This window comes from Ambystoma mexicanum, chromosome 7q, assembly GCF_040938575.1.
Source record: "Ambystoma mexicanum isolate Mex_15411 chromosome 7q, UKY_AmexF1_1, whole genome shotgun sequence".
NCBI lineage: Eukaryota > Metazoa > Chordata > Amphibia > Caudata > Ambystomatidae > Ambystoma > Ambystoma mexicanum.
This window is the reverse complement of record NC_090941.1, coordinates 256,621,649-256,643,437: the sequence shown is the minus strand read 5'-3', so window position 1 is coordinate 256,643,437 and position 21,789 is coordinate 256,621,649. Positions and strand designations below refer to the sequence as shown.

The following is a 21,789-nucleotide window of genomic DNA, read 5'->3' as shown; positions in this document are numbered from 1 at the left end:
TATCAAATTCTAGTTTCATTCTCTGATTATTTAGTTTCCCTGGGATGTTAAAATCATTTAGGAAAATATTACACGAATCATGTTATAATGCTTCTAACAAAAATCCAGAGAAGTGTTGAATAAAGATTTCATCATATTCAATTGGTTAATATATGACATGGAAAAAATATGTTTTTTGAGCATAATCAAAATAAAGAAAACATTAGAATTTTAAATTGCAGAAATTGCTAGAAGAGAGTCGGCATCCATATTCATGACACCTTATCAGTAACAGCAACACCACCACCTTTTTTTGAAATCCAATCTACGTGCGACAGGATGTACCCCTAATCAACTAATTAATCAAGATTGGAGAGGGACTGTATTAAACCAGTTCTCTGATATAAATAAAGCATTTAGCTCATCTTCACAAATCAAATCCTTTGGTTTTAGAAGCATGAGACACTGATGACCTTGCATTAATCTGTGAAAGATGTGGCGGTGAGAAAGAGCCTTGTTTCATATGTTTATGCAAAAAGGCACTACAACTGCATTATCCTTATGTATACCCTTAAAGGGAGGCCCTACCCTATTGTCATATCAGCAATTTGAAATATGGATGGGTTAAGAACTTAAATACCACATTTCCAAAATGTATAAACTATTGGTATTCATATAAACAAAATGTACCTTAGACGAGATAACTAAAATGACCGTTCAGGTATATACAGATTCACATAATACCCTTGTTCTCCATCCCTTGTATGAGCTGTTTGCATGTAGCGGCATCCTTCACACTAAGCTTAGTTTTATTTACTTGTTTATTCAATTATGGAAATTATAGGTAAAGCTATGAATTTCTGGCAAAAAATGCTATAAAATGTGTAACTTTGACTTACAGAGTGCAAGACAAGTGTCCTTAACAATTGGTTTGAGAGGTTGTGCATATAAGGCCAGTCGATGCAGGTGAGGTAGAAACATGAACCGTGGACGAGGAGAATAAAGTATGACATAGGAAAGGGATAGCAGAGGAAGAGGTACGTTTAGGATGATGGGGTAAGATATATGTACTGAAGGGTTGTTATAGAGAGGTAGGGGGAGAAGAGAACAGGGAGATGCAGTGGTGTAGAATGATATGAACGTGGTTCTTCAGAAAGGAGCAGAGCTAGGAGGTTGGATTTAAATCGTGATATAGCCAATGAGCTTATAGATGGTCTTGCTCCTGGTCTCTGGGCTGATCTTGGTGTCCCCATTGATCTAGGTGATTTCCTTCACCTTTATACTCAGGGAAAAGTTGTTCTTGCACAGGATCTCCACAATGTAATTGATGTCATGGTTCCTGTTCTTGCAGGCGTCACACACATTCAGGGCTTCTCTGGTGGGCAGCAGGTCCTGGTTGGCCACGGCCATTGGGATGCACAGGTCATTGTCCTGCAGGAAGCAGCTGCTCTCGAGCATATTGGTGCTTTTGAAGCTTATGGTGGATATGATGGGTGTGCAGCTCTCCTTCACATGCTCACAGATGGAGTGGCACGGATGCATGGTCTTGCCAGGTCGTCGATGCAGACGGGCATTAAGTGCAAACTCATGAACTTCTTGGTGTCTGGGTGGCACTGCTTCTGCAACAATGGGATCCAGGATGAGGCCTGCAGCAGCACCTCCTTCAGCATCTCCTGCCCCAACAGGTTAGGCAGCCACATGTGTAGGTACTCAATGCTGTGGCACAGTAACAGGCTGGTCCGGTATGGGCTTGCCTTTGCTCCACTTGTAGGAGTATTCTGGCTGCCCGAAGGAGAAGAGCCTGTGACCAGCTCCATACAGTCTTCAGCAGGGAAGAGCAGACAAAGCACCAGGCACCCGTGGGACATCATTCAGTGCAGAGACCATGAACCGTGGGAGCTTGCTCTACTGTGCCCTAGCCTCTCTTTGTGAGAAGTGCCCAAGGAAATGATGAAACAACAGCAGCCTGTGAAGGTCAGATTCTAACTTATACAGTTATTTACTTTGTGGTCATGTGATTCAGTTTTCAAAAGCTGTATGTAATAATACAATACCACACACACTTGACAGGTGTTGGACATTATACCAACTTAACTCAAGCTCTTCAATGCACAGCCCATGAGCACGCAGACAACATCACAGATGACATCAAACCAGAGGCCCCATGACCACTTTTTTACTGGCTCTGATAATGTAATGTTTGTAGTATTTTAAAATTGACTGTGTAGAGTTAGTGGGGCTTGCCATTATCAGTGCCAGGGAAATATGGGCCAGGTGCCTGCCACAATTCAGGGATTCTTTTAAATGTTTGTGACAACAAAAATAATGCATTATTTGTCATATTACTGTTTAAAGATTTACATAGGGGACATATTACCTCTAATATACCCTGAAGGATTTTTAACGTTGTAGAGGATTTGGACACTCATTGGCAGGGAAACATGTCAGACCCAGAAGCTGGGAATGCCAACAGGGTGGAGTGACGGGGTGGCATATCAGCCACCCTTCAAAAAGCATGAAGATTTTGGTATAACTTTAACTGGATTAATTTAGTTTTAGAATGATTAAGTGTGCATTTGGTCATTTTGCACATATTCATTGTTTATGAGTGATGCAAGTAGCATTACATTTTGAACAACCACCTGTGCTCAATAATGGGCAGATGTCATGCTGAAACCTGTTTGGTACATTATTCCAGCTGTGGTGAATGGTTTTCCAACAATAGGCTCATGTCTATGTGTGACAGAGGCCAGTTTACAATTTTGTTCGTATCATCAGCCATATATCTTATCAACAGTAGTGTAACAAATTGGCAATTTCTGTCTATTTATTATAGTGGAAAACAAGTCTGAATTGCAAGAGCAACAAGGAGGAGGGTCCGTGGTGAGGGCCTGACCCTGGGGATGGATGCACCCCTTGCTTGGACTCTTCTCCTCCTCCTCCGACTCATCCTTCCACCCCCTTGTCCCCCTGTGCCCTGGCCTGCTTGTCCTGAATCTCTTCTTCCAGGCACAGCACGAGAAGCTGCCAGTCCCAGATCACAGTGGCTAGCAGCAGCATGGTGTTGGAATCAGTGTCTGGGGTAGGGGTGTGCCATATGTAGTCCTCTGGCGTGGATTGGGCTCACATGTGGCTTCATTTTAGGCACATGTGTTCATTTACCTCCAGCTGGAAGTCGGAGGTAACTGTGCGGCATTCTTTTGGTCGTATTAGTGCCATTTTCTGGCGTTAATACTGCCATACATGGACTTGTGATGCGGCTGTGTTTTTGTCACGTGTGGCCAGCTGTCATAGCACCAGCTGCAATAGCGCTGGCTGTAATAGCACAGGCTGTAATAGCACTGACTGCTTTTACAGTCAGCGGTATTTGTTCCGGCTCATGATCCGGAAGAGCGCTATTGGTGGCACTTATTCTGTTACTGCCACTTTTATGGGTTACCGCTGGACTTGTGTTGAGGCCCATTAAAACTTGTGCCAGTTCTGTTGCTGTTGATAACTTGGTCAGAGGGGCGAAGTGGGCCAAATTGGACAGCTAGCCCACTACCATGAGGATATTTGTTTTGTCTCAGCTTCTTGTTAAGACAGTGATGAAATCTAGCGATATGGTGTGCCAGAAGGTTGATGGTATTGGCAGCATATGTAAAAGTCCCTGAGGGCGCTAGTAGGAGCTATTGTTACCCGCTCAAATGGCACAAGATAGAACTCACATTTGTGTGTCTTGGGTAATCGTGAACCATCAACAGTGGTGCTTGATCAGGTTGAGTGTTTTCTTAATGCTGGGATGTCACGCAAAAGGGTGCTCATTGAAGTGACATAATGCTGTTAGCTGGAGTTCTTTGGTGAGAAGATACAGTTGTTCCAAGTGAAATGGTAGTCCATTATGGCTAGAACACCCTGCGGTTTCTGTGATCCTGTCATTGCGAGAACCTGGTGTGAAATGTCTCCATACTTCCTCAATCAGCAGTGTTGCAGTTGTCAGCATGCCCACAAAACACGCAAGGGAACGGACAGGCGGTGGTTCCTTGTTTTCTGGTTCCTCTGCAGCATCTTCTCCCAGACATTGAAGTGCACCTGGCTTCCCATTCCTTACACCCGGCCAATTGGTGAAGATAAAATAGAACTCAGAAAGGAATAGAGTCCACCTCAGTTGCCTGGGCATCAAGGCCCTGGCCAACGACAAGATTAATAGATTGTGGTGATCTGTCAATATTGTGACTGTGTGATTGGTTCCAAGAACATAATGGTGCCATTATTTATATGTGGACTTGATGTTCAAAATCTCTTTTTCAGTGATGATGTAGCGCAACTCGATGGGATTACATTTTCTGCATCAAAATGCTACTGGGTGTAGTTTCCCCATGAAGGGATCTCATTGAAACAGAACGGCTCTGAGCGCGTAACTGGAAGCATCAGCTTCGAACATAAACAGATTTAACTGATCGGCATGTTGTAAGATGGGTGGAGTGGAGAAGCATTTCTTGAGTGCATCAAAAACTCGTTGTGCTACGTCCGACCATGCAAATCTCTTCCCCTTCTTAATGAGGTCAATGATGGTCCTGACCACAGCTTAGAATTCAGGAATGAGACAGCAATAAAAAATGTTGAATACCAGAAAGCTTCAGACGTCCCTGATGGATGAAGGAGATGGCTACTGCCTGACTTCTTCCAGATTTTTGGATCTATCAGGATACCCTTGGATGTTATGATGAACCTCAAGAACTCCACTTGTTGTGTATGGAAGGTATACTTTTCTAACTTTGCAAACTGTTGATATTGTCTGAGTCAATGTAGCACAGCTAGTTCATGTTCCACCTGCTCCTCATGGTTGAGGAAGTACACCAGGATGTCATCTATGGAAACTATGCTGCAGACGTCTATTACTTCTCAGAGCACTTCATGAATGAACTATTGGAACGCTGCTGGTGCATTGCATAAGCCGAAGAGCATGACTCAGTACTCAAACAAGCTGTGTTTGGTGTGGAACACAGTCTTCCACTCATCATCTGGTTTGACTCGCACCATGTGGTAGGTACTGTGCGAGTCCAGTTTGGTGTAAAAGGGTTGCCTCCTTCACTTGATCTAACAGGGTGGGAATCAACAGGATTGGATGCCTATTCTTGATAGTGATCATGGTAAGCCCATAGTAGCCTATGCAGGTATGAAGATTGCCTTCCTTTTTTGGCACAAAGAATAATGGTGACAAAACCAGGGACTTGTAGGGGCAGATAAAGCCATTTGCCAAGTAGTATCGTGATATGGTCGGAGATGTTTTTACTCTGGTTCCATTAAGGCATATGTTTAACTGTATGGTAGTTGGGCACCAGGGGGCCTATCAATCTGGCAGTCATATGGACTGTGTGGTGGAAAAGTGTTAGCCATGCCTTTCTCAAACACATTGTTGTAGTCAGAGTACCCCCCTAGGCAGACCCTCAATCATTCCCTTCCCCAGGATTTCCAGGTTAGTGTGAGCCAGAATAGGGTGTTTTAACAGTTTCCCAGTAGTAAAACATGCAATGCGATAGGACACTGACATCATCTGCAATGTTCTTATTCTCCAGCAAATGGGAGCATTGTGCTCCACTAATCATGGAATTCAAAGGATCAATTTGAATTTTCATGAATCAATTAGGTCAAATGAAAAGTCTTTGGTATGTTCATCGATGCATTGCAGTGTGATTCTCTCCACTAGGTAGCGCACAGGCCCTGATTTCAGGCTGGTGCCATCCACAGCGCAAATATCCTCAGGCCATTCTTTGGGGACGAAGGTTGTACCTAGTGTGCTGGTGGATGTTCGGTTGATATAGATCCCTGTTGCACCACAGTCGATGGAGGCTGCAACTGCTTGCAGTTTGCATCTGGGAACGGTCAAGACTACATGCAGGGTCAAATGAGTGTGATTTATATTTGTATCTGGAGAAAATGTGGGTGTGCCCTGAACAGACATGTTTGGCTTCAGAACCGTCAGGATCCCGAGTTTCCCATCAGAGTGCTCTGTGTTTAATCTGTAGCTCCCACTACTTTACGAGGACGCTTAGGTCTAGATGGACATTCTCTGTTAAAATGGCCTGGTCTCCCACAGTACAGACAGATCTGCTGCAACCTTCACCTCTATCTCTCTTCCTTCAATAAGGGCCCTTTCACACCTCCTATCTGCATGGGTTCTGCATCCCCCTCCAAGGTGTGATTTCCCACAGACGCAATCACCCTGGGATGAAAGATGATCTGGTGGTTATCCCCTCTCCTCTCACTCAGTCTGTGATTCAGCTGTACTATGAGATCAATTAATTCTGCACACCCATGCAGTGGATTAACCAACTGTGCAAAGCCTTCCTTCAGTTTGGCCCTCAGGCCCTGATAGAAGAGGGACATTCACTTGGGTTCCCGCCAATCAGTTTCTACCACCAGACAAGTAAACATGCTAATATATGTCAACAAATTGGGATTGCCTTGCCGTAGACCTGATAGTTCATTGTTGAGCGATTGTGTGTGGGCTTTGCTTTCTCCATTTTCTCCTTGAAGCCCTGAAAATCCTACAACACCCAAGTCCTGTCAGTTTTTCAGAGGGATCAACCAATTTTCCACATTATCCTGCAAATACAAAAGCATAAATGCCACCTTATCGCGCTCTGAAACACCTGTGTATAAGTGAGATATAAATAAAATATCATATCATAAAATATATCATACTTTGGTAGAATCGTTGGGGAATGCGTAGGGGCAGCACATGAAATGCAGTTCACATTGATTTTTGAACTGCGCATACTTCAGGGGCCATTATGGAATATCTCTGGTGGAGCTAACAGGATGGTCACTGGGGCGATCACCTGGTTGGGGACTGGGCCTTGTACAGGGCCCCCCACAGGGTTTGGACTATCTCTGGAGTAGCGTGCATAGGGGCCAACCTGGCTTGTATGGCAGTAACACTTGCAACCACAGCATCAGTGGCATACCTGGTGGTAACCAGGTCCTGGCACAATGCATGTTTTTGACCCTGTTAGCCCGCAATAATATACACAGTTCCTGGAGCAGGGCAGCTATGTCCTCCCCCATGTCAGTGTCCATTACACCAAGTGAAGCTATGTCTTCTTGGGCCAGACAATCTGTAATGTCATACCTGTTTCTGCAGCTCCTGGGGACACATGGACTCCTCAAACTGGTGCAATTGCCAAACCTCCTGCACCAAACTACTCCCTTGGGGTTGCCTTCTAACCCAACAAACAAGGGGCGGTTTGGTGGATGATGGATGGTGCAGTTACCGCCCAACCACCTCTTGTTGGGATGCCCTATTAAGAGTGTGTGCGGTTCCCCTTACTCAGCAGAGCAGGATTTGGGTGCCGAAAGGACACTGTTGTTGCCTATGTATGTTCTCATTGCCTTGTATTGCCCTGCCCATATCCCTTAGTCTGTTGTGTACCTGTTTTGTTGGGATGGTGACTCCGCTCTCTCCCGAGCTTCAGCGATCCAGGGGCTGGTGCTTCCAGGTCTTGACCAGCAACGGCCCAGAGTTCAAGTGAGTTTTGGAGGCTATCGTCTGGGTCGGTGTGCTAGGAGGGGGGTTTAGATGCACCCAGACCGTCACCTAAATCCTGTTGTGTCCAAATGTTTTTACAATATCTGTATGCACAATGTTTCTAGAGTTCACTTGTCCTGAGGCAATAATGTCTCTGTTCTTTCCTTTGTCGGGTTCTGTGCAGCAGAGCACAGAAGAGGAGCGTCAGACAACTTGGGTTTCTAGTTAAGTTCCTGAGCGAGAGTCCCAATCCAGGTGGGCCTCCTGGATGCTAACCTTGCTCTTTCTGTTCTCTTCCCTTGTCCCGTAGGTCTGTGGTACCAACTGGGCAGCTGGAGGCACAACGCCAACTGGATGTGAACATACAGAATGCGAGCGGACAACAGCAAGCTGAGGTAATTTTTGATGTGTGTGGTTCCTTCTTTTGTCTTTCCCTATCTTTTCTCTTCTTCTTCTTCCTTGCTTTAGCTCACTTGTCATTCTACTTACTTGTTTAACTCTCTTCTTGTTCTTCTTCTCGTTGAGTGTTGTCTGGGCAGGGCAGTGGGTTTCATGCAGGCAGAGGGGTCTTTGCAGGAATGTCTGGTATGGAGCAGCCTTTTGAAGCCTTGTGTGAACTCTCATGTGTCCTGGTGAGGCAGCCATCTGACACATGTCTGACAAGTGCCTGTACTTCTAAGCCTCCCTACGGCTATAAAGCAAGGCCAGGTAGTCCATTCCTGTCTAATGTGGGCTGACCTCATCCCATGGCATTTGTTGCTCCCCCATCCCCAATGGCCCCTAGAGTGGTCATGACATCGGCATTGTACCACGGGATAGGGAGAACTGCCACAAAAGATGGAACAAACTCAATGCTTCTGTGGAATTCTTGTCTGTGCAGGGAGATGTAGTGGGATACATGACACAGGAATGACTCCAGCATCTATCTGCCCAAGCACAACTGAAAGAGTGGGCTGGAAAAGTGTCATGCAACATACCTACAGTGTGCTGGAAGGTGTTATTGGCTAGAAAATGTGGCACCAACATGAGCTTCAGCAGCGGAGGTAGGGCAGTCCTGATATTGATCCTGCTCTGCATGTTGGTGTAGATTGTGGACAGTGCCTCTGCTATCATCTCCCTGTTCAGTCGGTACACGGTAATGAGCTGGGCATCAGTCAATGTCGAGGATGAGAGCCTGATCCTGGGACTGAGTGCAGGCCCTGCATGGCATCTCCTCATCTGTGCGCCATGAGGCCTGTGCTGTAGTTCCTGCCTCTTCCGCTCAATGTGGAGCAGAAAGTGCTGCATGTCACATATTTGAGAGTGCTAGTGGTAGTATGGTGTTGGAAAGTGTGTGTGGGTCTTTTTGAGTGGATTGACTGAAACTGAGACTTGATTTCCTTCACCTGTATGCATTTACCTCCACCTTTTAGGAGGAGTTAACAACACTGTCTTTTTGGTGGAATTACCACCCATTATCAGCAGTATTTTAGTGGTATTTCTCCTTGTGATGTGGTTCAAATACCATTTTGCATCTTGGTGTTAATTCTGCCAACAGACTTTGTGTAAACACTAATTCAGCATGATGCTGGCATTCATTCTGCCAGTGTTAATTCCACTGGCATTAATTCCGCTGGCGATAATTACGCCGACAGAATTAGCAGCAGCCCCTGATTCGGTCTGGTAAAATTGGTGGTAATTCCATTACTGCCACTTTTACTGCATACTACCCAACTGGTATTGAGCCCCTAAGTCCCTTATCAAGGATAAACTGTGATTTCTGCCAGGATTCATTGTTGCATTCCAGCACAGGTCAGTTAATTTATCACATTCATGGGGGTGAGTCTGATGCTGACGGGAAGGAGTTTCCTTAGTCTTGGGGCATAGGCAGAGATGGCTTGTTTTCTGGTCTCTTGCTTTTTTGCAGCAGCAGATTTCAAGTTTGCATGTGTCCAGGCCTCTGGCCGAGTTCTGTCTGCCAGAGATGTTGAGTTTCTCTTCAAGGTAGCTGGGTGACTTGAGGTCAACTGTCTTGGAGATGATGCATCAAGATTTGAAGCTGATTTGTGCTTGCAGTGAGAGCCAGTGAAGGTCAATGAGGGTTGGGGTGATATGGTCATATCTGCGTAGACTCTTGTTGAGGCATCTTGCTGCATGTAGTACACTTCTCAGGGGCACAAGGGGCGGATGACCAGAGACCTTCCAGGAGTGCATTGCCCTCATCCAGGTAAGATAGGACCAGTGCTTGAATGATGGATCTAAAGCTGTCCAGAGGGAGGAAGGGCTTGCCTTTCCACAGAAGGGAAAGCTGATAATAAGATGTCTGAGTTTTCTTAGGTATGTGTGTCTTGAAGGAGGGGTGCATTTATTTTGCTTTTTCTTAAATGTTATTACAGAGAGCTCTGATGTGGTATCATACTCTACAATAACTCATTAAGATAGTTTATATTTTTCAGATACTGGGTACTGTGCTCCCCAAAAAGAATAAACTTACATTTTAGATAATGAATTAAGCCCAATGGTGTGTTAAACCATTAACCCATTCCCAACCATCTAATCCAGCACACCCTCCATATCTGCTGTTTCTATACCTTATGGGGCACTTGATCCTGACAATTGAAGATCTATTTTGACAGGCCTTCCAGAATAGTATTTCCACTTCCCATCCACAACAATATGCCTCATTGGCAAAGAACAATGGCCCATGATCAATGTTCATTATGAGAGATACCGTTTGGTGTAGTAGTTGTCAGTAAAGATGGCTGCTCTCTCACACTTCTGGTCCCATCTTCCACAGTTAGGGCCGTAGGCCTTCACCCACATGATAGCTTCTGATGTTGATGAGATGGTCCATTTTCCCCACTAGTCTGAACCAGTGCAATCCATTGGCTTTAGTTCGAATGCTTTGTCCCATAAAATTGGTATTCTGCGGTTTCAGTGCACATGTTCCTTCCAGCTTATGATATGCAAGCATATAATTGAGTAGAGTGCCAAAGGGCACATTAATCAAATTCCATGATAAATTAGAAGGAAAATAATAACAATGACATCATAATAGGGTTAAAAAGACATTTGTATTACCTGGAACAAAAGATTTTCAGTCCAACTCCTGCCTTTCATTGTTTTCCTGCCCCTCTGATAAGTGCATGGTGTATTATGTATTTTATGGCCCTCATTACGACCCTGGCGCAAAGCGAAAAACGATGGCGGTAAACGATTACCGCCATCGTCTTCCGCTCGGGCCGATTACGACCCGTGACCGTAAACTACGATGTCACTAGCGGCATCGTAGCTAACGCTGCCGCTGACTGCGCCAAGGGCGCGCGCACGCGAACATCCACACCGTACTTAGCGCCATGGCGGAAAGGTGCGGGAATGCCGACCCAAGCGGACATGCCCCTAACGCCATCACCCAGGCCGTTAAGTACCTTACCGCCATGGTGCAAATTACGCCATCGCGAACCAACCGTAAAGGGCCATGTAAAGTGAATGCAGCTGCCACAGGTGCACAGAAACAGCACAGGTGAAGGCAATACAGACACAGGAAGTACAAAAAGAGCACACCCCACCCCTTCCCACACCCAGTCACACTCCACAATGATACCAATAGGACTAGCAATGTTGGGGCTGGAGGACCTGATAGCAATGCGAGTGCTACAACAGCAACTACAACAACCACAACCACAACAACAACAACCACAACCACAACAACAACAACAACAACAGGCTGCACAGAGGAGACGCAGGAGGAGAAGGAGGGCAAGGCAGGCCCAGCAAGCCCCACCAGCACAGCCAGTGCCACCACGCAGGCAGCCCCCAATCCCACGCATCAGACCCAGCCCATTCAACCTCACCGCTGAGCAGATCCACACCCTGTACCGACTGGACCGGGACACCATCACCACCATTGTGGACATGATACACAACGACATCGTCAGCATGATTGATACACCCACTGCCACCCCCCCCCTACTGAAGGTAGTGTCTGTGCTCCACTTCCTGGCCACAGGCACCTACCAGCACACAGTGGGGCACTTGCATGGCATATCACAACCATTATTCTCGCGTACACTGATGCAAGTGCTCGATGCCCTCCTCAAGCACACAGATGACCACATCTCATTACCAAGGTCTGCCCAGGAGATTGCCAACACCAAAGTGGGTTTCCATGCACTGGCCGGCATACCTGGTTGCATTGGTGCCATTGACTGCACCCATGTTGAATTGGTGGTCCCACATGCCATGGAGGTACCGTACCGCAACCGTAAACATTTCCACTCAATCAACGTGCAAATGGTCTGTGACTCCAACAGGATCATCACACATTGTTGTGCCAGATTCCCCGGATCAACCCATGATTCTATGATCCTTCGGAACTCAACAATACCACGCTACATGGAGCGACATGCAGGCCCAAGATCCTACCTACTCGGTGAGTCTAATGACATGAGCATGGAAATGCAAAGTGGGTGTTGAATGACGTACCAATGCATATTACATCTGGCAGATACAGGGGGGTGGGTGCAACTAGCAGTAGCCAGATCATTCCCTGTGGCAGCACTGACGTCAACAGAGAAGTGTACACATCATGCCTGACCTAATCATCCCAACATGTGAATGAAAGTGCATCCCAAAAACGACACAACCATTTGCAAGTGCATAGTGCAAATTGTGGCCGCATTGACCCTAAAGAATAACACCAACATGCACGTCACCATGCACCAACTACTGAAAGGCCTGTCCCCCACAACTGCGCACAAAGGAGGCACATGACAGACAGGGACATCAATGCACCACTACAAGACCCACAAACTGTCCCCATTGACACCAGTAATGCTCACTGGGGTCATAATGAGCCAGACATCGATGTTGCTATCATGTGAGCTTCAAGCTCACAGGACACGTGCAAGGTCACATGAATGACGGCCTGAACGGACACAGTGGATGGCCACTCACAAGGCAATCGTCCCCCCTGCATTGTGTTTTAGCACGCAAAACAGTACATGAGAGCCATGAACACATACTGGTTGCACAGCGTAAATCCATAACCACAACTCCAATTGGTGCACAGTAACAGTCAGAATCAAGGCATGGTTGTGCGTCATGTTCACATATCAATCTCGTTCCTGACACATTCTTTTCTCACATTTTACAGGTGATGCGGGCTATCCCCTGAAGAGGTGGCTCCTCACACCAGTCCGGAACCCATCGAACCAGCATGAGGAGGACTACAACCATAACCATGCACGTACCCGTGTGGTGATAGAGCATGCTTTTGGCCTACTGAAGGCACGTTTCCGCTGCCTCAGCAGGTCTGGCGGGGCACTCCTGTACCGCCATGAGAAGGTTGCAAAGATCATCATGGCATGTGTCATGCTACACATTATGTGCATCAGACGAAACGTGCCTCTGCCCCCTGACGCAGAACCACAACCACCTGATGATGGGGATGATGATGATGGGGATGGGGCAGCACCTCAGGGAGGCAGCGATGCACAGGAGGGCCATATTATGCGTCAGAATGTCATGGACCGATACTTCTAGCACACACAGCGAGTGTGTGACATATGGATGGCACTTGGGGCACTGTGTGTGTCTGGTATGTCAACACTGTGGACTGTAACAATAAAGCACACATACGCAATGAGCAATGTCCACACTTTTAGTTTGTGAGAAAAGAAAAAGTGTATTGTACTACTGAATAGGTATAACAGTGCCCCTCCCCCTCCCCCCTGAACACTCCAACACACCCAATACCCCCCTCCCCCCTGAACACTCCAACACACCCAATACCCCCCTCCCCCTCCCCCCTGAACACTCCAACACACCCAATACCCCCCTCCCCCTCCCCCCTGAACACCCTGCAAACATGTGACAGTGCCCGTGGTGAAGTGAGTATAGTTCAGCACACTATTGACTGCCCCCTCTCCCGGAACCTGGGGCCCCCCTGCCTGTGCTCCTCAGGGTCCTGGATGACCTGCGGACGGGAGAGGCTTGTGCTGAACTTGCAGCCGAGGATGTACCGGGCTGCTCAGTACGGCATGTGTCCAGAATTGTCTGGATGAGCTGGCTCATCATCTGCCGCCCTGCAGCAAGTTCGGTGCAAATGTCCCTGCTGGCAGTTTGGATGACCTTCAGGGTAGCTCACTGCCATCAGCACTCCTCTCCATGGCTGCACTGGTACTTACACATTCTGCTACATGCTGCGTGAGGAGTGTGCCCAGTGCTTCCTGCCTGTTGGCAATCTGCTCCAGCGACAGCTGGAATTCTGGCCCAATGGGGGGTGCCAATGGGGGACCAATGGGACTACTCCCATCTTCCACAACTCCCACTGGGCTTGGAGTTGCTGGCCATGAATTAGCTGGCGATGGGCCCAGGGTGTCATCTCCATGATGGCTGATTGGGGATAGGTGTGGTGAGTGCAGTTGTGTGTTGTGGTGAAGTCCGGTGTCATCCTCCACATCACTGTCGGAGCAGGCAGCGATGGCTGCAGTCTCCCCAACAGTACTGCTCCCTGCTGACGCATTGCCCTCAGTGGGCAACAGTGGGTGTGGTTGGGCTGCAGGTGCTGTCACCACCCCTTCCTCGGGGGACTTTGCTGCCCTGGGCTCTTCAGCCTGGCGTGGATTCTGCCTGGGTCCAGCAGAGGTGGATGCATGGTTCCCCTCTCCCACTTTCCTGGCCTTCTTGGCTGGGGTGCTGGTGCTGTCGTCCCTGCCAGTGTCCGATTGCGAGCCTGTGGTGGAGCAGAGGAGGGTGACTGTTATTGATGGTTCAGCGGACATTGAGCAGGCATTGTGAAGAGTGAAATGGATAGATGGTGGAGTTAGTAGCCCGTGACATACAGGTTGCCTCCCTTTAGGTTCGGTTTTGCATGCAGGTGTGTGTCTGCCTACTGTACAGTGTACATGCTGCATGTGCGCAGGGTGTGGCTCATCTGCTGATGTGTTGCGTCTGCCACATTGTGATTGTCACGTGCAAGTGTATCAGGGTGTCTTGCAAGGCTGGATATGAGGCACCTACCTGTGTCTCCAGATCTCGGGGCCCCTCTCTCCATCTCGCCGACACCTTCGATGCACTCAATGCCAATCAGAGAGGCACATGTCTCCTCCCATGGCTGCATCTTCAGTGGGGAGTCTGCTCCCCCGCCAGTTCCCAGGGCCAGGTTACGGTTGGCAGACATAATGCCCCGGACCCTGATCCGCAGGTCGTCCCATCTCTTGCGGCACTGTTTGGAGCTGCGTGGGGTGGTTCCAACAGCACTGACACGTTGTGCCACAAGTTCCCACACCTCCTTTTTGCGGCCTATGGCTGTTCGGGTCATCTCATTGGAGAAGACAACATCAGCCTTCTCCTGGAGCGTGTCTGCAAGCATTTGCAGTTCCTCTCGACTGAAGCGCTCCTGCCGCTGCCTGTCACATGCCTTCTTGACAACTTTAGGCATGGTTGGCTGTGGAAATGGGTGGGTTATGGGAATGTCAGGGTTTGAGGGTTGGTTGTGGTGTGGTTGGGTAGGATGGCAATGGATTGTGTTTTTTAAGATGGCCGCTGTGCTGTTTCCCGTTCCGCCGCGATTACGCTATTTCCGGTTCCGCCTAATTGCGGTCACCGCTAATTACGGTGACCGCTGACTACGGTCGGCGCAATGATGGGTGGCGGTAGGTCACCCTGCGCTGTTAACGAGGGCGGTAAGGGCTGTTTACGGCATGGCGTAGTTTACGTTACCGCCATGGCGTAATGCTCGTGCGCGATGGGTCGTAATGTGGCGCTCTTATCGCCATCGGACCATGGCGTTAACGCTCATTACGCCATGGCGGTAATTTCAATCACTTACCGCCTGAGTCGTAATGAGGGCCTATGTCATTTGCTGGGGGAAGCATTCTTTCACAGACACAACTTTGCACTTCTAGTGCAACTATCATAACAGCGGTAATGTATGTTTTCTTCTTTTAAATCGTTTTACAAGAGGTGAAGTGTGTAAGAATAGGACCAACATCTTTCAGTCTTTAATTATCTTCTATACTACAATCTAAGCATGTGTAGATTACAAGTTCTTACAAGTTGTTACAGTTTTCGCTGTAGAGCATGTGATGCCTCGCTTATTTCATGGTGGACAGAGCTGTGGTGAGTGGATCCAGAGTGTTGTATTGACAACCATGGAACCCTTCTTACTACAATACCAGTCGCAGCCTGACATGACTCCTGCCAGTAAGAAATTTGATCAAGTTATATGCATGCTTGATACACACAAATAAAGAGATATAGGGTTGTTTAGAAACTTCATTACTAATGGCACATATCATATCGTCAGGTGTGTATGTAGTGGCTGTACAGTGAGCTACCCTGAAGGTCTATTTCTGCCCATTAAACACTACTTCTAATACATGTAAAGTTTTCTGAATGTCTATGATCTTCTTAACTTCTGGGATTAAACTCTATAGGTTCTCAAAGCATCTAGGTACTACCTTGGCCGATAACTTTACAGACTCTATATTGAGACTAACAGATGTCTTTTCTATGGCTGGCCAATACACATTAAAGTGCTGAGCCCCTATCTGTAAATCAAAATATATGTCTAACGTAGGAACTGAAACCAACTTTACACACTGACACTCGCCACTGAAGAAGAGCCTATGAGTCAAAACAAGTTTGGTGGTATTTCAGCGGTATATGCATTGACATACCACCAAACGGATTTACTGTTACTGCCACATGGTTCAACAGAATTACAGTCGGATTACAAGTGGTGGTAGGCGGTTTTTAGACTCCATTTATTTGAGTCCATATGACTCCATGGGAATTTCAGCAGAATTATTGCCAGTGGTAATTACGCCTGTCAGTAATTCTGCCGATTTGCCTGTTTTTTGGAGGTAAGGTGGAAGAATTACCTCCAGCATCCTGATAAAAGTTTTTCCTTCACCGTACCTACAAACCTGTACTTTGGCAGTGCATACATGTGGCGAATATGCATTGGTAACTATGTTACCACTGCATTACCACGGTTTATGGCCGCACTGCCAAACTCATAATGATGCCCAATCATTCGCCAGTAGCCTTTCCATCTAAATAAATACTGTTACAAACTAATAACACATGACATTTTCCTAGCTTATTAAAGCAGTTCAGCAGGGGTGGCTGAATATACTCCAGGTTTATCCTATTCCCAACTGGAAAGATCCTATTCCAAACTGTAAAGACTGGAGGGCATAGCTGTACTTCTGCCAACTATATGTTTGGGTTAGAGGTACAGAGCATCCTAGACAAGGTTCTCTAATGATAGCTATGGACAAGCAACCAAGCCTGAGACTCATGGGAGCTAATGCAGGCTGGTAGGTACAGTGAATCCCCAAGTTTCCCAAAATGGAATGTCCACATACAATGTTAGAGGATAACACAGTCCTCTCATTAAAGGATCAAAAGTCAGGTAGATAAATACAAATTCATAATACTCACTTTGTACTAGAATCTAATCAGGTATTTTAACTTAATGTATACAGTTCTATGTGGTGCCATTGGTTGAAATTCAGTTATAATGCACCAGATTCTCACAGTTATTAAAAAAACATTTAAATTATTAGGCAAGGGTTAACATCATAAACATTACTGTTGAAATTCAATGAATATTAAAAAAAATAGGCAGCATGCTTTCTTTAGTGTCAAAAGGCAACGCTGTTTCAGGATCCCCCACCTGGACAACTTGTTAGGAAACGTTAAGGTGTACTTTATGTTCTATACTACAGTCCAGTACAAATATGTTCATTAATAGTCTGCTTCTGCTTCTAAAGGCAGGTCCCTCACCCCAAAATACCTTGCAAGCCACATGAGAACAGGATCCAAGATGAAACTGGGAGCCCTGCATAAATCGTGAGGATGGAAGATGCTCTTCCTTGTCACAGCAAAAGGGATGGGTGGAAGGTTTTGAACGAATCTGTACCACTGGTAATGCTCTGGGCAACCTTCCACACCACCGTTTTTTAGCCTGTCTGTGCCAGTGCAAAAAGGGTCCAGCCATATGCAAATCAGTGAGGTACTGCCACCAATGGTAGCAGCTCATCCCGAACTGCTAGGCCAGGTCCCCTCTGCACGGAAACACAAGCAAACCCAGACAAGTTTCGGCCTTGTTGGGCCTCCTCAGTGAGGTGCAGCTTGGTTCCCTATGGCGCAGCAAGCAAGGGACCCACGTCTGGGCATACCGTCTCTCACATAATGAGACAAACTGTGACCACAAAAGCGATGGGTGGAATGTTTTGAACAAATCTGTACCACTGGCAATGCTCTGGGCAACCTTCCACACCACCGTTTTTTTAGCCCGTCTGCGCCATTGCAAAAGGGATCCAGCCATATGCAAATCAGTCAGGTATTGCCACCAATGGTAGCAGCCCAGCCCAAACTGCTAGGCCAGGTCCCCTCTGCACGGAAATGCAAGCAACCTCAGACATGTTTCGGCCTTGTTGGGCCTCCTCAGTGAGGTGCAGCTTGGTTCCCTATGGCACAGCGAGCAAGGGACCCACTTCTGGGCATACCCTCTCTCACATAGTGAGACAAACTGTGACCACAAAAGGGATGGGTGGAAGGTTTTGAACAAATCTGTGGGACGGGTATGCCCAGACATGGGTCCCGTATCTGCTGGGCCTAGACACCCAAACTACTCCTCATTGATGAGCCTGAACAAGGGTGAAACATGTTTGGGGATGCTTGTGGTCTCGTGTAGAAGGGATGTGACCGAGCAGTTCCAGCTGGACTGCCCCTTTTGGAGTTGGGCCAAGCCTGATTTGCATATGGTCTTTCCCCTTCTGTAATGGCTTGGCAGGTAAAGAACAATGGTCTGGAGGGTTGCCCCGAGCAATGGCAGTGGTTAAGATTCAGTCTAAACCTTCCAGACATCACCTCTTTGTTTTTGCTTTGTCACCCCGAGTGGAACGGGTATGCCCAGACGTGAGTCCCGTGCCTGCTGGCACTAGAGACCCAAGCTACTCCTCACTGATGAGCCCCAACAATGGCGAAACATGTTTGGGGATGCTTGTGGTCTCGTGCAGAAGGGATGTGACCTAGCAGTTCGGGCTGGACTGCCCCTTTTGCGGTGGGGCCAAGCCTGATTTGCATATGGTCTTTCCCCTTCTGTAATGGCTTGGCAGGCGAAGAAAGATGGTCTGGAGGGTTGCCCCGAGCAATGGCAGTGGTTAAGATTCAGTCTAAACCTTCCAGCATCACCTCTTTGTTTTTGCTTTGTTACCCCGAGTGGGACGGGCATGCCCAGACGTGGGTCCCGTGCCTGCTGGGCCTAGAGACCCAAGCTACTCCTCACTGATGAGCCCCAACAAGGGTGAAACATGTTTGGGGATGCTTGTGGTCTCGTTCAGAACGGATGTGACCTATTGCTCCGCCTGGACTGTCCCTTTTGGGGTGGGGCCAAGCCTGATTTGCATATGGTCTTTCCCCTTCTGTAATGGCTTGGCAGGCAAAGAACAATGGTCTTGAGGGTTGCCCCGAGCAATGCCAGTGGTTAAGATTCAGTCTAAACCTTCCAGCCATAACCTCTTTGTTTTTGCTTTGTCACCCTGAGTGGGACGGGTATGCCCAGACGTGGGTCCCGTGCCTGCTGGGCCTAGAGACTCAAGCTACTCCTCACTGATGAGCCCCAACAATGGGAAAACATGTTTGGGGATGCTTGTGGTCTCGTTCAGAACGGATGAGACCTAGCAGTTCGGGCTGGACTGCCCCTTTTGGGGTGGGGGCAAGCCTGATTTGCATATGGTCTTTCCCCTTCTGTAATGGCTTGGCAGGCAAAGAACGATGGTCTGGAGGGTTGCTCCGAGCAATGCCAGTGGTTAAGATTCAGTCTAAACCTTCCAGCATCACCTCTTTGTTTTTGCTTTGTTACCCCGAGTGGGACGAGTATGCCCAGACGTGGGTCTCGTGCCTGCTGGGCCTAGAGACCCAAGCTACTCCTCACTGATCAGCCCCAACAAGGCGAAACATGTTTGGGGATGCTTGTGGTCTCGTGCAGAAGGGATGTGACCTAGCAGTTTGGGCTGGACTGCCCTTTTTGGGGTGGGGACAAGCCTGATTTGCATATGGTCTTTCCCCTTCTGTAATGGCTTGGCAGGTGAAGAATGATGGTCTGGAGGGTTGCCCCGAGCAATGCCAGTGGTTAAGATTCAGTCTAAACCTTCCAGCCATCACCTCTTTGTTTTTGCTTCCTTGTCACAGTACCTTGGGTGCTTTCGAAGGCAAAGTGGCAGAGTTTCTCTGCATTACTCAATAATGCCCCTCAAGGATGCACCCAGCTAGGAAGAAGTAGTTGCTGGAAAATCAGTGTTGAGCAGGAGAATGGAATCAAGCAGTGTTGGAAAGGCAGTTATGCATGTCTGTCACATTGGTTTCCATTGTTGGGTTGGTACTCCGGCCGTGGATGCCCCACGAAGATGAAATTTGTTGTGGAGCTCGACAAGACTTGGATGAATTAGATAAGTCCCTTTGTGGTTGTCCATGACTTTTGGTAGTGACAGGTGCAGTGGCAGTAATAGGTGTCGAGTTTCTGTATTTTGTGGTTGGCTGCCTTTTTTTTCTTCGGTGCTGCAGCCTAGTGTGACTTGAACATTTCTTGTGTTACTTGGAACTTTGACAGCTCTGGGCATTGAGCAGCACTATGCCGGTGTACCCCCTATTCTGGACGATACAGGACAACTTGGCTTCCAGCGGTCAGAAACACTCCTCTGGACCATGAATGACACATATGGACTTCTTGGGTTCAAGGTTTCCGGGCACTCCTCTTTTAGACCCATGAAAGCACCTCTTTGGGACATCAGGCACACAGGACTGGCTTCCAGGACACTTCGGGTAAAGAGCAGCAGTTGCATGATGTCCCCTCGTACCTACGGGAAGAGGTCACCTGCCCAGGTTCTCTCTGGTTCAATCCTTGAATCAGAAAAGCAGTTTTTGGATTTGATGAAGCGTTTCAGAAGCAGACTTCTTCCTCTAGCATAATTCAGATGACAAGCTTCTTCACACTTCAGCTTCTGCTTCGGGTTCTATTTTCAGCTTCTGACAAAGAGATACGTGAGGGATCACTAGTTATAAATAAATGTTCCCCATTCACACAGATTGAGCCATGCTCAGATATCTATTCGCTCCTGAGACTGATGTTCTATGCTCTTCCTCTGGCTCTACCTGGAGAATCGATAGTACAGCTTCTGCATTAGTATGGGATACATTTAAGAATATCCCATCCAGGAGGCAGTCTATGGGGCACCTAAGCTTACACAAAAGTTGTGTGCCTAAAACATTCCCTAGTTCTGAAGGCTTTAAAAGGAAAGCAGGTGTGTCAGTGATAAGTCCTAACATGATGGTAAGGGGATTGGTAACTGAGTTTAAGAAAATAATATTATATAGCCCTACTGCTTTCATGTTATCATTTGACAATTGTACATGGGGGAACTCGTCCATACACAGGCTGACTTACTGAGCCCTTTGTCTATTAGACAAGGTACAGATATGTATTCCACCCTAAATTGTAAATATGGTCCATCCTGATCTATTGGGATTAGAGATTAATTGGGATATTACTCTCATACTTTATTCAGAACGGGTCTTGGTCCTCCTGAGGAATAAGAGGTTGCATAGGGGCACATATTGGGGTGGTTGGATTCAGCAAAGGGGATTGAGCTTTTTGATTTGTTTTAGGGTAAGGGATAGATTTGCCCACCGGGGGGGCATTGGGTGATGCTTTTCCCTTGATAAGCCTGAAAGTATTGTCTCATTGCTCTGTATGGACACACTTTCTTTGAAGTCACAACCTGAAGCGGGAATTACAAACACATGGATTTTTCAGTTCTCCCACATGGTTACTGTTGCATCCATTTTCTCTGATAGTCCTGCTGGCCATAGCGTCTCTGTTGGTGTCATGATGCCCTCTCCCGGGGAGCCGGTTCAAGCCCTGCGTCCCCGAAAGCGGACATCCAGTCCCCAAGGAAGGACCCAGCAACCCCATATAGGGGCCCTTTGGACAGTGTCCTGGCACCTATGGCGCCAGGCTCATAAAAGACATCAGTCCTGGCGCCGTAGACGCCAGGCTCATTATGGGAGTGCTTGGGTGCACTTACTTGATGCAGACCATGCTGCAGGATCCCGGCCTCCTTGAGGCCTGAAAGGAACTACTTTACCTGTGGGACTAATTTACCATCCGGGCGTGGTCGGGGAAGGATACATACCTGATTGGAGGAAGGATACATACCTGGAACTTCTTCCAAGGCTATTTAAACCCCACCCGAACAGCCACACGTGCTTCGTGTTGTTCTGCATCTAGCAGCTGGACGCTCACC

The 21,789-nt window shown here is 47.5% G+C and overlaps 1 pseudogene; it reads right to left on the bottom strand.

Moving 5' to 3' along the window:
• Positions 1 to 1,158: 1,158 nt before the first annotated feature.
• On the bottom strand, positions 1,159 to 1,850 carry LOC138528036 (secreted frizzled-related protein 2 pseudogene; annotated as a pseudogene).
• Positions 1,851 to 21,789: the final 19,939 nt, after the last annotated feature.